This window comes from Otolemur garnettii, unplaced genomic scaffold, assembly GCF_000181295.1.
Source record: "Otolemur garnettii isolate 467f Iridium unplaced genomic scaffold, OtoGar3 scaffold00025, whole genome shotgun sequence".
Lineage (NCBI taxonomy): Eukaryota > Metazoa > Chordata > Mammalia > Primates > Galagidae > Otolemur > Otolemur garnettii.
This window is the reverse complement of record NW_003852420.1, coordinates 21283565-21286773: the sequence shown is the minus strand read 5'-3', so window position 1 is coordinate 21286773 and position 3209 is coordinate 21283565.

Sequence of the window (3209 nt, the reverse complement as noted above, 5' to 3'; positions counted from 1 at the left end):
GGGATTCGAACCCGCCACCTTGGGTGTATGTGGCTGGCGCCTTAGCCGCTTGAGCCACAGGCGCCGAGCCGCCCTGCAGTTTTTAAAAGTTCCTCAGTTGATTTTAATACGCAGCCAGGGTGAGAACTGCCAATATTGACGAGGTGTTGACTGATTAGAAGGGAAGAAGAGGGGCAGCGCCTGTGGCTCAAAAGGGTAGGGTGCTGGCCCCATGTGCCGGAGTGGCGGGTTCAAACCCAGCCCCAGCCGAAAGAAAGAAAAAGAAGTGAAGGGAGAAAACAGCAAGGCGAAACCAGGGCACTGGAATAATTTGCCGGGCCCTAATTCTGGATAAAAGCCTGGCCAAGGCCTGACCTTCCTCCCGTGAGAGGTAACTTTAGTTTGTTCCTTGTGACCCAATGGGCCTAATCAGTACACTCTAATGTCAAACTTGAGCAAGTCAGAGCAGCTCTCCCGGCAGGAGGGGGAGTTTTGCCTATTTGGACAGACTTGGACCATATGGTGCAAAACGTGTCTAGGCCTTTTGTGGGGAGGCACAAGAGTGGACAGCTACAGCTCCAGTCCTGGAAATCTTGGCTGTGAGACAGCCATCATCAGCACCAACCCCAAACTGTCTGACCAGAGAACCTACACAGGCCCTTAAACCAGTCAACACAAATCCACAGAGGCAAAGGGCCTGCTTCCATGCTCCTCAGACCCACCCTTCCATGGGCTGGTGGCTGCTGACTACAGGCACCTTCTCTCTGTGCCATTTTCAGAGAGCTTACTCAGGGCATATGAGGCCCTCTCCAGCTCCTCCCACTTACCAGATCCCCCAAAGTTAGTCTCTTACCTGCATCTCTCTAAATAGAAAGGCAAAGCTGAAGCCTTCCAGCCCTGGAGCGTTTTCTTGAGTGCTGCCTTCTGGTGGCGGTTTCCTCTGTGCACACTGTACCCAGTGGAGTTCAAGAAATGCGAAAGTCTTCTCTGTTGGCCTCTCTTCTGGCCATTCTAGAAAAATAAGACTGGAAATGCTTTTGGTGAGGGTGAAGGAAGGTTTAGCCAAGCTAACTTTGGTCAAGGCAGGACTCCTGTGCTCCAGGAATGCAGTAGTACTTCAGAAGGTTGCTTAGGATGATGGGAAGTGGGCAGGAGTTGACATGGCAGCCCAGCTCCCCCAAAGCAGCCCCAGAGATTTCTGCCGGAGCCATCTTCTCAACGCAAGACTCCAAGTCTGCAACAAAGCAGTGTCAGTTGGTTTTTTGTTTGTTTGTTTGTTTTTTGATTTTTTGGCTGGGGCCAGGCTTGAACCCTGGGCATATGGGGCTGGCGCCCTATTCCTTGAGCCACAGGTGCCACCCGCAGTGTCAGTTGTTTTTGTGTCTTTTTTTTTTTTGTCATCAATGGGGATGAAAAATTACTTCATCTCTGAAACAGATACAAATACTTCCTTCAATGGGTGTGGCTGAGGTAAGCCCAGAGGTGGAAATAAGGCCCAGAGGAAATGGAAGCCTCCCTATAGAGCCAGTACATTCCCTCCCGAGGCATTAAAGCTATTCCTGACGCCCCAGCTTCACCATGTCCTTACCACCCCCTGCCCATCTCCTGTGCTGCCTGGCCTATACCCAGCCGGCTCTACTGTTTCTGTTGCCTAAGCTGCCAACAGCTTCTGCTATGTGCGCCCCCCCTTCCCCACGTGCCCTGAACCCACCGAGCCTGCCCTGCTGTAGCTATACTCCAGCAGCAGCACTGCCAGCCCCACCAACCACTCCCTTCTGTGCAAATGGGGCCCCTAGCTTGGAATACGCTCCTGGCAGATGAAAGCTCTCCCTCTTCTTCACCTTCTCTCAGGATGAGCCACCTGCTGCCTCCTAGTCAGGTTGTACTTAGTATGTGCTCTGGATTAGAGGTTCTCAAAGTGAGGCCCCTGGGCCAGCAGTGTCAGCATCTCCTAGAAAATTGTTAGAAAGGCTCATGCCTGTAATCCTGGGGCTCTGGGAGGCCAAGGCAGGAGGATCACTTGAGTTCAAGTGGAAGAGATCAGTCTGAGCAAAAGAGCAAGACCTCATCTCTACTCAAAAGAGGAAAATTAAAATTACCCAGGTGTGGTGGTGGGGGTGCCTGCTGTCCCAGCTACTAGGGAGGCTGAGGCAGGAGGATCACTTGAGCCCAGGAGTTTGAGGCTACAGTGAGCTGCTGTGATGTCACTGCACACTATACAGGGTGATAGACAGAGCTGAGACTCTGTCTCAAAGGAATAAAAATAAAGAAAAAGAAAGGCAGGGTAGGGTGCCGGCCCCATATACCGAGGGTGGCAGGTTTGAACCCAGCCCCGGCAAAACTGCAACAAGAAATAGCCGGGTGTTGGTTGTGGTGGGCGCCTATAATCCCAGCTACTCGGGAGGCTGAGGCAAGAGAATCGCCTAAGCTCAGGAGTTGGAGGTTGCTGTGAGCTGTGATACTATGGCACTCTACTGAGAGCAATAAAGTGAGACTGTCTCAAAGAAAAAAAAAAAAGAAAAGAAAAAGAAAGGCAAATTCCCATGTTTCTCACTAGACCTACTGAATTAGGAACCCAGCAACTTGTCTTATCAAGGCCTCTGAGGCTACAGTCTGAGAAACTGTGCTTCAGAGCAAGCACTGGTTGTGGCTGTCTGTGTGGGCTGTTACCTCATGTTCCTCGTCTCTACTTCTGGCCCTGTACAAATACGCCACTACCACCGCCTGCATCTGGGCTTTGTGCACAAGACCCAGGGGGTGGCATGAGCTCACCATCCTTCTCTTCTTCCTGTCTTCGAAGCTGAAGGCTGTGCACCAGCCCAGCAATGTGCTTCATGGAGAAGGTACGGTCAGCACATTTGGGCCATGTTGGCCAACCCCCACCGATTTGGGAACCCAAAAGGGAAAGTGGTGAAAAATTCTCAAGGCTATACCCTGGACTTAAGGACACTCTGTGTCCACCAGCTTGGCCACAGGCAGACGTGAATCATGTTTGTGTTAACAAAAGGTGTGGCAAGAGAGGACATAAGCCCCCTTCCTTAGAGCCAAAGGGCAGCAGTGACCAGCAGGGCCACAGTGGGGGGCACTCCCCCCCAGTGGCAGGCAGAGTCCTGGGCTGATGGCAGGCCGAGACTACTTACAGCAGTCTTCGCCTCACGGGGTGCCGGGTGGCAAGATCTGTGGCATGGGTCAGAGATGTTCATGAAGCAGCACAGCCAGCAGGCGAAGTG